The sequence below is a fragment of the Elephantulus edwardii genome, unplaced genomic scaffold, assembly GCF_000299155.1.
Source record: "Elephantulus edwardii isolate Elephantulus edwardi_28Jun2011 unplaced genomic scaffold, EleEdw1.0 scaffold00116, whole genome shotgun sequence".
NCBI lineage: Eukaryota > Metazoa > Chordata > Mammalia > Macroscelidea > Macroscelididae > Elephantulus > Elephantulus edwardii.
In genome coordinates, this window is record NW_006399866.1 from 351774 (window position 1) to 365489 (window position 13716).

Here is a 13716-nt window from a genome sequence, read left to right on the forward strand (position 1 = left end):
GGAAAGGGAGTTCGGAGAAGGGCTGTGGGGGAGAAGGGGCCTAGTGGGTAGAGAAGTCCTAGATGAAGGGGGACTAGGATAGGTTCTGAAGGAGGGGCCCTGGGGCAGGGGAAAGGACTGGGGGAGGGCACTGGGGTGGAAAAGGGAGTGGGTCCGGGAAAATGGGGGCTGGGAGGAGAAAGGAGAGAGGTCGGGGGAGGGGACAGAGGAAAGAGGCCGGGCTGGAGGGGGCTGGGACCTGGGAGCCTGGAGGGATGAAGGGGGAGGGAGCTTGACTGTCCGCCCCCTCCCTCTCTGGGACTGCAGCGCCTCCAGACTGGCTGGGAGCCCGGATTTTGTTAAAATATGTACATCATATATGCACAGGAAGGAAGCAGAAATAATACATTGTTAAATCAAGAAGCAAGGTTGTTGCACAATACAGATACTTTATACCATTTCTGTCAAATGAAAAAACAATAAAGCCGATCTCTGGCGTGTTACGGTGTCTGTGTGAATGCAAAACAAAAGGGGGGAGGGTGGAACACACTCTGATCTTCGTTACCTGATCCTCTGCTGCCTGAGATTAGGATTGGGAGCCCAGTTCTCGCATTTTATTCTAGATACCTTGCAGTTAGGGAAACATAGCTGCTAAATCAAAGAAAAGGTAGCTGAGGCCAGAACTCCAAATAGCATCCTTCCCTCTTTCACCATTCCCTTCTTATTCTAACTCAGCTGTAAAACACTGATCCTGGACCATTAAGACCCATGATGCTGGTTTAAATCCAACCCTGGACAGCTGTTACTGTCCTAACCGACAGGTGAAAAAAGGAAGCTCTGGGAGACTAAGTCATTTACTCAAAGGAGAAAAGTCTTTTACCCAGGAGGAAAGTTAACCCACTCAAACCTAACACCAAAAACCAAGGTCAAGAAATATGATATGTGGATAGTGAGATTTTGTTTTATAGTCTTCTTGACCTTTTTATGAATTTATCCTACACTTTGTCCGTGGTCATGGTCAATCTTTTTTTTTTTTAATACGGAACGCTACACGAATTTGCGTGTCATCCTTGCGTAGGGGCCATGCTAATCTTCTCTGTATCTTTGCAGTTTTAGTGTACGTGCTGTCGAAGCAAGCACATGGTCAATCTCTTTTTAAAATAATCAGACTTGATGATTGCTTTCTCATCATTGTCTTAGTTCTTACTTCTTCCTGTAATACTGTTGGTTCTTCTTTTTGAGGGTAAAGTAGTAATGATAGATTTGCTAAAAAGTTAAATCCCCAAAGAAACGGCCCCCACTCCCTGAAAGGAATACGGAGGGAAGGCCTACTTACCATGGATTCTGGATAATATGCTACCTCCTGAACTGGTGTGTTTTCCTTCAGTCTTCTGATGTTTCATATGCCATTCAATATTTTGCCCACTGTAACTCAAGCTTTGATTTTTTTCTTCGTTATTTCATTTTAAGAAATGCCAAGAGTGTTCTGATTTTATTTTCTAACTCTTGGTCTTTGCATGTTTCATTAGAATGCTTTGTTTTAACTTCTCGAACTGCACTTGAAATCAACTGTTCAACTCTTAATCTCTCCATTTACTTTAGTTACTCTATGTTCATCATGATGGTGAAGAGATTGAGATTGTTAACAGCTTTAGTTTGTTTGGCTCCACAATCAACACTCTTGGTACTAACAACCAGGAAATCAAGAGAGGAATTGCAAAAAAAAAAAAAAAATTTAATTGCATTGGTAAAAGTCTGTTGTCAGGGACTTCTCTAGAGTACTGATAAGCAATGCTATAAATCTGGAGACTAAAGTGTGCCTGATCCAGGCCATGGTCTTCAAAATTACTTCCTATGTATCAGAAAGCTGGACAATGACTAGGGATGATAGGAGAATTGATGCCTTTGAGCTGTGGTGCTGGAGAAGAGTATTGAATATGCCATGGACTGCTAGGAGAACAAACAGATCTGTCCTGGAGAGTGTGAAACCAGGCTGCTCTTGGAGGCAAGGATTCTGAAGCTTCATCTGACATACTTTGGGCATGTTGCAAGGAGGGACCCTTGGAGTGGGACATCATGCTTTGAAGGGTGGAAGGACAGAGCAAGAAAGACCCTCCATGAAATGGATTGATTCAGTGACTGGGGTAATGGGGATAGGTGAGTCAAAGACAATATTGGCACAGGATAGAGCAGGATTCAGAGCTGTTGTACATAGGATTGCCATGAGTCTCAAGCGACTCAAGGGCACATAACAACTCTGTGTTCAACGGCAAGTTCCAGTCTCTCCTGACATCCATTTGGGTCTTTTCTTTCTTTCCTGTCTTTTTAACAACCTTTTTTCATTCTTCAGGTATAATGTCCTTGAGGTCATCCCATAACTTATCTGGTCATTAGTGTTCAGGGCAACAAATCTGTTCTTGAAATGATTTTTCAATGCAGATAAAATAGACCAAAGATCATACTGTTTTGGGGGGACTTGTCCTCAGCTTCAACTTGAACTTGCATGTGAACAGTTGATGGTCTGGTCTGTAGTAGATGCCTGGCGTTGTTTCGATTGAAGACATTGAGTTTCTCCATCTTTTTCCTCCCATCCATGTACTGATTTGTATCTGAGTTGTCTGGTGCTGCTGTTATAGAGATACCACAAGTGTATGACTTTATAGAGTAAAAATGGATTCTCTTACAATTTAAGAGGCTAGAAGTCCGGGGGGAGGGGGGAGGGGTTTGTGCGGGGAGAAGGGTGCAACAATGAATGAATGGAATCCCAAAATCTCTGTAGATGTTCATTGAAATGAAAAATAAACAACCTAAATAAAAAAAAATAAAATAAATTAAATTAAAAAAAAATAGGCTAGAAGTCCAAATTCAGGGTACCAGCTTTAGAGAAAAGCCTGGCATTCCTTAGAGATGTCCATGTGTCTTAACCTTCCCCTGAACCAAGGAACTTCCTTAAGCAGGGACGCTATGTCCCTCCCAGCTCCACCCCTAGAGATGATTTCTCTGTGGTATTGAGATCTGAGATCCTCTACCCCTGGGCTTGCTTTCCTCATCTTTTATTTCTAACATGATAAAATGTATTGTGGGCTACAACCTAGAGAACTCCTCTTGCATTTGAAAAGGGTATTGCATTCTACTCTAAACCTTTTACAACTATTTGGTTTATCAGTTCAAGAAAGATGATTACATTGCTTCTGCACTGTATCATTAATGTACATCTATTTTTGGGGGACAAAGTTCAATCCATGATATTTTTATTCTTGTGAATCATATACTATGAGGCCCATGGTATGGTAGCTGTTTATGTTGTTGAAAAAGATATTTCCAATGAGTGAGTAGTTCATCTTGCAAAATTCTATCATGCACTCTCCAGCATCCTTTTTATTACCAAGGCTGTTTTCCAACTACTGATTCTTCACTTTCTTTCCAACTTTTACATTCCAGTCACCAATAATTATCATGCATCTTAATTGTATGTTTGACCAATTTACGGCCGCATAAGTTGGTAAGCAAATAAAACCTCTCAGTGTCTTCATCTTTGGTATTAGTAGTTGTTGCATACATTTGCATAATAGCACCCTAGTAGCAGGCCTTCTTCATAGGTATATAGAGATTATCCTATTATTGACAGCATTGTTCTTCAGGATGAATCTTGAAATATTCTTTCTAACAATGAATATGACAAAATTCCTCTTCTATTTATCATTTCTGATATAGCAGACTATATAACTAGCCAATACCAGTTCATTTCCGTTTAATAATGCTTTCTTATTGTTGTTATGTGCCATCGAGCTGCCTGAGATGCATAGCGTCTGTACATCCTATGTACAACAGTCCTAAACCCTACTCTATCCTGTGCTAATCTCCCTGTCTCTGACACACCTATCCCCATTACCCCAGTCACTGAATCAATCCATCTCATTAAAGGTCTCTTCTCCTGCCCTGTCCCTCCACCCTCCCAAGCATGACATCTCTCTCCAAGGACTGATCCTGCCTTGCAACATGTCCAAAGTATGTCAGAGGAAGCCTCAGAATCCTTGCTTCCAAAAAGTAGCGTGACTGTACCCTCTCCAAGACGAACTTGTTTGTTCTCCTAGTAGTCCACTGTATATTCAATACTCTTCTCCAGCACCACAGCACAAAGGCATCAATTGTCCTTCTATTATCCCTATTCATTGTCCAGCTTTATGATGCATAGCAAATAATTGCAAAGACTATGGCCTGCATCAGGCGTATCTTAATCTCCAGACTGACTTGGAGAGGTCTCTGACAGCTGACTTTCCCAATGCAATTCATCTTTTAATTTCCTGGCTGCTAGTACCAAGAGTGTTGATTGTAGAGCCAAACAAACTGAAGCTGTCAACAATCTCAATCTTTTCATCATCTATCATGATGCTGCCAACTAGGCCCAGTGTTGAGACTCTTTTTTCCTTTTAATTTTATTAATTTTTTTGTGTGTACCATCAAATCAGATCTGACTGGTATGGGAGGAGATTGCCCCTTCTTCTCCAGAGGAGCATCTGGTGGATTCAAACCACATGCCCTCTGGATAGCAGCCAGCTTCTTGCCACTAGGCCACCAGAGCTCCCCTACCTCACTGATTTTTAATTTGTAGTTTACAGACTGGGGAGCTCTGATGGCCTGGTGATAAGAATCTGCACTGCAATCCCAAAGGCACACAATTGGAATTTAGCAGATGCTCTGCAGGAGGGTGGACAATCTCCTCCTCTGTGCTCACAGTCTCTGGAAACCTGCCAAAAGGTCAGCTAGGGGTTGGCTCTGAGTCCTAGTGAGTGAGTGAAGTTCAGAGTGTGAAAGAATAACTTCCAGCTGTTTCACATCATCTGTTGTCTTGTTATGTGCTGTCAAGTTGACTACCACTTAGAGTGAGCATAGCAACAATGGCTCTGAACCCTGCTCTATCCTGAGCCAACCTAACCATCTTTGACACCTGACTCCATTGCTAGAGACACTGTTTCAAGCCCTCTCATACAGAGTGTACCTTGCCTGCACTGTCCTTCCACCTTTCGAAGCATGATGTCCTTCTCCAGGGACTGGCTCCTCCTGGCCACGTGACCAAATTATGTGAGACAGAGCTTCAAAATTCTTGCCTCCAAGGAGAATCCTGGTTTCATCCTCCCCTGGACAGACCTGTTAGTTCTCTTGGCAGTCCATGGAATGCTCAATACTCTTCTCCAGCAACACAACTCAAAGGCGTCGCGTCTTCTTCTGTCATCCTTAATTCTCTAGACTGACATCGTTGCAGGCTAATGCTCTGGAGAGGTCCCTGACAGCAGATTTTGCCAGTGCAACTTGTCTTTTGATTTCCTGACTGCTGTTGCTGAGTGTTGATTGTTAGGTCTGAACAAGATGAATCATTAAGAACTTCAATCTTTTCTCTACCTATCATGATGATGCTGCCTATTGGCCCAGTGGTGAGGATCTTTGTTTTCTTGATGTTGAGCTTCAATCCCTATTGAAGGCTGCAGTCCTTAACCTTCTACAGGAAGTACTTCCAGTTCCCCTCAGTTTCATGAGCAAGATTGTGATATCTGCATAACACAGATTGTTAAGGAGTCTTCCTTCAAACCTGATGCCACATTCTTCTTCATACCTCCCAGCCTTTCAAATTATCTGTTCGGCATATAGATTGAAAAGGTATGGAGAAAGAAACAACCCTGATACACTCCTTTCCTGGTTTTAAACCGTGCAGTATTCCCTTCTTCTTTTCAGACTTCTTGGTCTCCGTCTAGGCTTTGCATGAGACAAAAAAGTGCTCCGGGATTCTCATTCTTTCTATTGTTAGCTACAATTTGTTGTGATCTATACAGTCAAATAGTTTGTATTGTTTATCACAACAGGCCTAGAAAATTAATACAGTGGTGGACCAGGCAGGCAAAGTCAATTATAATCATTTAAACAAATACAAATTGTATATTCCAAGGTTGTACTTCTGGTTCAGCAGTCAACCAGAGAGCCCACCTTTAGTTGTCTTGGGGTTTCCACCTATGAAAATGAGGTGGCAACAACTATGAGATTATCCCACAGTTTAGCGGGGGTTGTGGGTTTTTTTGGGTTTTGTTGTTGTTGTGTGTTTTTGTTTGTTTGTTTCCATGTCTCTTGCTCCTCAATGTTAAGGGCAGAAGAAGTGAACACCATACATCTTTATACCTCCAAACAGAGCAGAGATCCTGGTGCAAAATAAGCACCCAATCCATATTGATTTAAAAGGGGCTATATGTGGTTCAAAGGTACCAAGAATATGAGGAGACCACCTACAAGAAGGGAAAGAACATGTGGTAAGCAAGTATCTGGTAAGGTTTTATTGTCTAGGATATAAAGAACTGCTGTAACTCCACAACAAAAAAGATAAAAGGCAAGCAAAAAGATCTTTTAAAAAAATAGGCCAAGGGGGCAGGGAGAGGAAAATGTGCAACAGTGAATGAATGAAAACAAAACCTTTTTATAAACTTGCATTAAAGTCACAACTAAAAAAAATTATAAACAAAAAGAAATTTTAAAAATAAAGAAGAAGTAGGAGACTTGAACGAACATTACTCCAAGGGAAATACACTTACAGTCAATAAGTAAAGATACATGATACTGTTCAAAACCCAGAACCAAACTTGCCGTCATTGCTTCCGATGTGTGACAAGCCCACATCCACAGGGCTTCCAGTGGCTGTAATCTATCCCCCTGTTCCTCCCTGACTTTGTTAAAGTGCAGAGGGTGGAGTGGAACGTAGCACCGTGAGAGCCAGGATGACCACGTCTGTGCGGCCCAATGCACATACTCGCAGGATTTACATCTGGCGCAAGGGAGAACTTGTCTAAGCACCAGGGAGGCAGATACTTTCTCCATTTTTTTCCTCCTGTGTCCTCACCACAGTGCTGGCCACACAGTAGGTGCTCAATACATACTGGTTGGTTTGGGGTGGGGGCTTGGTGTGTGTGTTTTTTCTTTTTATCTTTCTGTTTCATTTTTTTATTGTTGTGATTTTGTTAATATTTACAGAAAAGTTGGATTTTCATTCATTCATTGTTGCATTTTCCTTCCCCCTCCCCCAGTTAACATTCTTTTTAAAAAGAAAAAAATTCATTCATTGTTACACAATTTCCTCTCTCCACCCCCCTCCCTTACCATTCCCTCAGTCCACGTTTTTACTCCCCTCTTATTCTGGATAAGAATTTGTTGTCATAAAAACAATGCCTAATCATATATTCCTTTTAAGCAGTTCTTTCCTTCATCTATTCCAATGCAGTGTTCATTATCTATCCCCTCTTCTCTTAGTTTCTCCCCAACACCCCATGTCATTTCTGTTTTATAACAATGGTGTTATGCAATATTTGTCCTTTTGTGACTGAGATATTTCACTCAGCATAATGTCCTCCAGGGTCACTCATGCTGTGTAATGTACTACAAGTTCTTTGTTTTTCAATGCTGCCTGGTATTCCACTGTGTGAATACACCATAGTTTTTCTTTTAGTTCATTTGTTAATGGACACTTGGGTTGCTCCTGAGGGAATAGCATAAATCCCATTTTTTATAAACCCCCATTAACACCAGAAGCAAAAGCGGCCATAAAAATTCTTAGCTTAAGGCAAACACAAATGACCCGGGTAAAGTCATATCTGTCCTTGCAAAGTAAAGAATTAACTAGTGTCTACGTGACACAAAAAGAGTAAAGGCAGGCAAAGTAGTCAACCCGTCAAAAGCCAACCCACATAACTGATTCCCTGACCCACCAACCATGATCTTAATCTCCCCGCCCCAACAGTGGCACCCAGAAAACCCATAAAAGCAATTATGGGGGGGGGGGACTCGGGGCTTTTTCCCTCGCTACCTTCCTATGGAGGGAGAAAGTCTCCACATGTGGATCTCTGGAATAAAGTGCTTATTTGTATTTACAAACATGTGGATTATTCTTTTGAGGGGCATTTCATGGGCAGAACACTCCCATCTCTTTGCTATTGTGAATAACACAATAATAAACATGAGTGTGCATACACGTGTTGGGTAGTAGGTTTAGTTTCTTTAGGGTATATTTCCAATAGTGGAATTGCTGGGTCAAATGGTATTCTATTTCCAACGTTTGAGAAGGTACCAGACCACCTTCCATAGTGGTTAAACCATTTCACACTCCCACCAGCAGTGAATAAAGGTTCCAATCTCTCCACAACCTCACCAGCATTTGTTGTTTGCTGCTCCGCTGAACTTTGCTATTATTGTTGGGGCAGTTGGTTTGTTGAGTAGAAGAATGAGCGGAAGGCCCTCAGCCTCAATGGTGGAGTCATGTGGGAGACCCTGGGACTCAGTAAGGGTTGAGGAGGCTATTTTTTTTTCTATAATTATCTGATAAGAAGACATAAGAAGAGGAAAAACTTGGAGGGTTTAAGAGCACTAGAATGGCAAACAAATAAATATTAATGAAGTCAGGTAGCAAGTTATCATAATTCACTCCTCTTGGCAAATCAGGAAAGGGCATGATGTCCTCTGGGGACACCTGGGACACCCGGTCCCAGGGAGTTAGATAAGAGTGACTTAATACTTCACTTGCTCTTCAACATCCCTGGTTTCTCCATTCAAACTGCATCCTGGTTTCTGGAAATTTCTTCATTCTGTCCTTCTCTCTGGGATAATAACATCTTCCACAATTACAACAACAACAACAACAACAATAATAATAGCAAGGACTATTGTTGTTGTTGTTAGGTGCTATTGAATAGACTCTGACTCATAGAGTGATGTAAGTTTAAAGACTACAACGTACCTAATCCAAGTCATGGTATTTTTCAATTGCTCCCTATGCATCTGAAAGTTGGATAATGAGCAAGGATGAAGAAGAGTGATGAACATCCCATGGACTGCTAAAGGAACAAACAAGACTGTTTTGGAGGAAGTGCAACCAGCGTACCCCTGAGAGGCGAGGATGGTGAGACTTCGCCTCACATATAGTGGGCATATTGTCAGAAGTAACCAGTCCTTGGAAGAAGATATCATGCCAGGAAAGGTAGAGGGTCACAGGAAGGGAGGAAAAGCCCCAATAAGATGGACTGCGGCTGGAAGAATAACCTTGAAAATGTCAGCAACGTTCAAACGTTAAGAGTCTTAGTTAACTCAGTGGCACCTAACTAACAGTTGCAACAACATCGTGACCACATGTAAAGTGCAGTGAAACATTGTCCAGTCTGTGCAAGGACAGGTACTATTTGTTTTGTTTTTCATTCATACTGTGAGTCATTCCCGTACATTGTGTCTTGTTAAATTATTCATCGCTGATCTATGCCCACTATTACCTCATCTTTTCAGATCCCCACTGGATCTTTCCTAATTTTTTCTGCCCTCTTCCTCCACCCACCACACTCTGCAATCCGTGGTTCCCCTACCTTCAGCCCCTCTGCTCCCTCCATTCCCCTCTTTGGATATCCATACACATCTTACTACTTAAGAGATGTACTGTTTACTGAGCATTTTCTCTGGGCCTGGCCTACCGCTAAGGTAGAAACTCACTGAATGCTGACGTTTGAGAGAGGTTTCACTCCCATTGGGAGCTCTGGTGGCAGTGTGCTGCCAAGCCAAAGGTACAAGGTTCGGATCCACCAGCTACTCCAAGGGAGAAAGATGGACACTCACTTCCTATGTAATTCACAGCCTCTGAAAACCTGCTGCAGGGTCAGCTATGGGCTGGTCTGACTTGATGGTACATAATAACAACAATACTATTTCTACTTTCTAGGTAAGGATACTGAAGCCAGGAAGTTAAGATCACAAATAGTATGGGGGGATAAAGTCAGGATTTGATCCCAACTGTGCAATCTTCAAGGTCTGAGTCTTTGCCTTAGAGGAGAACAAGGCCTAAGATGCTGGCAGATCTGGAGGCTACTGTCTGTGGTCTCAGGCTGGGACCTGGGATTTCTCCTGCTTCAGAAGATAAAGGAAGAAAGAAGAGAGAGTAGAGTGTGATGAGTCTAAGGATCCTGGGAGCACTGATCCCCAAGGCACATGTTCAGAGAAACATTTGTATATCATCATAGCTAGTTACTGTTAGGGAGTTCTGGTGGCCTAGTGGTAAGGAGCTGTGATGCCATACCAAAGGCACACTGTTCAAATCCCTTAGCTGCTCCACAGAAGACAGAAGGACAATCTCCTGTGTGATTTAGAGCTTCTGGAAACTTGCTGGAGGGTCAGCTATGAGTCAGTTCAAATCCAACACTACATAATAACACCTCTTGCCAAGAAAATAGCAAATGACTAGAACTGGGATAGCAAAAGTAAAGAAGGAGGTGATCAAGAAGCGTAAAGGGAGAGTTGATATAAATCAATGACCAAGTGTTCATTTGAGTTCTCTTAAATTCTAGGGAATTAAAAAAAAAACATTCTAGGGAATCCTTCTTACAGATGGAGAGAAAGCCCTTCAGTCACCTGAACTTAGTTGATTGGATAAAAAAGTCTAAAGGGGGATTCCCTCCTCTCCAAGGGCCTAACAAAGATTTCATCTATGAATCATTTTATTTTCCCAAATGTTTCAATGGTTCACTGTTGTTTGCTACACCACAGCTCAAAGGCATTGATTTTTCTGTCATCCTTATTCATTATCCAAATGTTTCACTGTTGTCTGCTACACTGAAATGTAATATTTTTGCATAATGTTTGTAAATGTATTTCTTTAGCCATGCTTTTCTCTTCTTTCTAACTACATTAAGATTTGGTTTTTATTGTCTTTGTATTCATTTCCTGTGGAATGTGAAAAGTCTGTCATTTTTCAGATGCAAGGTTTTGTTTGCTTGCTTTTGTTTTGCTTGAAGCTCATTTGGAAGTTCCCATTTACATTCTTTCTTCCATTTGCTCTGGTTTGTTGTCTAAACACAAACTGACTCTTCATTTGTTCTCTGTCCTCCTCCTTACCTTTTGTGGCCAGCTCCTGGGCACCGGCTGCCCTGAGAACCTCGCTGATTGCCCAGCACCGAGGGCCGATCCTGCATGATGCGCTGCCAGCCGAGAACCCTGAGACTTGGCACCTTAGCCCCTGCCTGGCTGGTGGAAAACACTTCTTTGTATGCCTGCCTCCTCTACCAAGCTTATTCATTGCTTAGTTCTTAAGAGTCTAACACATAATCTGTGGCACGTTGTAGGTTCTGGATAAGAGGTTAGTGAATGAAAGAAGAAAGGATTAAATGAAAGGAGAAATTTGTGACATGGAGAAGAGATTTGATTTGCTAGAGCCCATGAGGTAAATTACAAAGCTTGCATTAATCGTGCCTTTGCCTGTACAGTCTAGGAGTTTACTGGGCTTCTTTAATTTCGCTGTACAGAATTGTTATCACGCACTCAGCATAGTCAGATGAGGACATTAAAATGCAGATGGGGTTAGGGATGCCCAAGTCCAGCGGGGAACTCTACGACAGTGTTGGGAAGGAAAGACAAGCAGGAAGGAAGATCATTCCTTTGCAGACAAGCAGGAAGGAAGATCATTCCTTTGCTCACAACTCACTGTGGTGACAGCGCCCCTTCCTGTAAACCAGGGTCTCTGCACAACTGTTTTTGTGAATTAGGGTATGGGAGCTTTGGTGACCTGGTGAGTAAGGAGTTGTACCCCACAACCTAAAGGTAGGCTGTTCTAATCCCCCAGCTGCTCTGAGGGAGAAAGAGGAGAATTGTCTTCCTGTGCAAATCACAGCCTCTGATACCTGTTCAGTGAGTAGTTGGTTCTCACCAAAGGGCACATAACAACATTGATACATTTTATAGATCAGTAAACTGAGGTTAACAGACTATAACTCACCATTGCTGGGCTACTTGATGGTGTGTTGTACTGCTTGCTGTGCTTGGAAGAGTCCTTCCAGCCATCCAGACTCCAACAAGCTCTGGAAAAACTGACACCCCATTAAAGGAAGAGGAAGTGGAGGACCACACACCATTTGTTAACACTGGAGTGGAGCCAACGTTTTGGGGGTTTTTTTCTTATCCATTTTTAAAAAAAATTAATTTTGATGAAAGTTTACAGAGACTTTGGATTTCTATTCATTCATTGTTGCACTTTTCTCCCTGCCCAACCTCCTACCCCCCTTAGCTAACTTTTAAAGTGCTCATCCAGACATGCCATCCAGGTGGAAGCTCCAGAAGCCTGGCGCATAAGCTCTGCCTAGTGTCGCAGTCTGGCAGATGCTATGATGGGACCAAGAGTAATATCTACTGACTCATGCAGAGCGGAGGCTGTCCACATTAAACCAAGAACCAGGTGCAGGCTTCAGGCCCTTTCCTCTGCATTTGCCTAACAGAGAGGCAAAGGTTAAAAAGGCTGGATTTCTAGTCACTTTGTGTCCCTAACCACATTTACACACGTAACTACATTTGATGGAGCTTATGAACACTGGGGGAAAGATTTCTTGTGAGAATTGAATGAGATTATATGTGTTGACTATTAACACAACCTGCCATTTAGCAGGCGTTCACCACATTCTTATTCTCAGACACAGCACAGCCTCCTGTTTTAATCACCCACTGTTATACGACAACAGTCCTAAAACTCAGTAGTTTCTCCCAACAGTTAGGTACTTCTCACAATCTGCTGGGTTGATTGGGTGCTGCTTCTGTCCCATGTGGTGTTGACTGGGTTACACATGTGGCTTCTTTTAGCCACTTCCACTACTTGGATTCTACATGTGGACCCTTTTTCCAGCAAAATAGTCTGAGCTTGGAACCTGGGATCCAAGGGAGTGAAAGTGGAAGGTTACGGGCTTCTTAGAGGCATCATTTCCATTGCTTCCTATTAGGAAAACTAGTCGCAGAATGGCTTACACTCAAGGAAAGGGGAAATAAATGGCATGTTTTAATAGGAGGAGAGGGAGCTCTCCTGGTAAGGAGTGGGTAAGGAGCTGCACTAACAACCCAAAGGTGCTGAGTTCGAATCCACCAGCTGCTCTGTGGGAGAAATAGGGGCAGTCTCTTTCCATCCAATTTACTACCTCTGAGTACCTACTGAAGGGTCAGTTCTGACTCAGTGGTGTACAACAATAACAACACAATGGTGTACAACAATGGTATACAATAACAATAACAATAACAATAAAAGGAGAAAATTTGTTAAGGCTGTCTTTACAGACGAGTGCTCTGGTGGCCTAATGGTAAGAACCTGCATTGCAACCCCCCAGCAGCTCCACAGAAGAAGGATGGGCAATCTCCTCTTGTGTGATTGCTTCTGAAAACCAGCTGGAGCATCAACTATGATGGTTCAGTTCCGACTCAATGGTACCCAACACAACGACATCTTTACAGAGGAAATACTGGGTGACACAATGCTTAACGTATAAACTACTCAAAGAGTTGGAGGTTCAAGCGCATCCAGGGTGGCTTCATGAGACAGGCCAGTAAAAACCCTGTGGAGCGCAGTCATATTCTGACAGACACGGGGCTCTGAGATTTGGATTGGACTCTGTGTCAACTTTAAGACATTTTGCTTTTTTTTTCTTTACAAATAACCTTCCACAGCTCCTCCTGGCTACTTCCACCCTCAAGCTTTCCACACTCATGTTTCCATTCACCTTTTACACTATCTGGAGAGGTGACCTCAGAAAATGCTTATGTCAAGGGCTATTCATTGGAGTGCTGAGAAATGACAAGACAAGAAAGAAACAGTATCTTCACCCAAGATATTTCCAAACTGGGGCATTAAAACCAAAACAAACAATTATGATTCACCAAACTCTGAAGACCATACCCAACATGGCGATGCTGAGATGG

General features: G+C 42.5%; 1 pseudogene; it reads right to left on the minus strand.

The window, feature by feature from the left end:
- The window catches only part of LOC102868406, a 28823-nt pseudogene extending 17865 nt beyond the window's left edge, over positions 1 to 10958 (minus strand).
- Positions 10959 to 13716: the final 2758 nt, after the last annotated feature.